This window comes from Aptenodytes forsteri, unplaced genomic scaffold (genome assembly GCF_000699145.1).
Source record: "Aptenodytes forsteri isolate BGI_AS27 unplaced genomic scaffold, ASM69914v1 Scaffold61, whole genome shotgun sequence".
Taxonomy (NCBI): Eukaryota; Metazoa; Chordata; class Aves; order Sphenisciformes; family Spheniscidae; genus Aptenodytes; species Aptenodytes forsteri.
Window position 1 is genome coordinate 4,967,431 of NW_008794443.1, and position 396 is coordinate 4,967,826.

Here is a 396-nt window from a genome sequence, read left to right on the forward strand (position 1 = left end):
GGAGGAGGAGGAGGGAAGAGGCGCCGGGATGCGGGAAGCCAGACCCTCCATACGGGAGACGGCTTTTGGATGACTGAACTCCCAAACAATTCCCTGCTCTGGCTACTCCTGCCCCAGAGCCTCCCTCCTCCCCTCCCCCTGAGGAGGAGGGAAGAAGAGGAGGAGCCAGAGGAAGGAGAAAACGCAAAATAAACCCCCTTTCCCAAAAGCCAGGCAGCGGCTGTGCCCTGTCCCCTGTGTGTCCCCCACCCCATAACACTAACCGGCATCATCTGGCCGGTACCTACCCCCAGAGAAGGCCGCCAGCACCCGCTGGGCTGCTCCCCACCGCCCGTCGGCAGGCGGAAGCGAGAAAGTTGGACTGAAAAGTTTGGCCCTGGGAAGAGGGAGGCCACC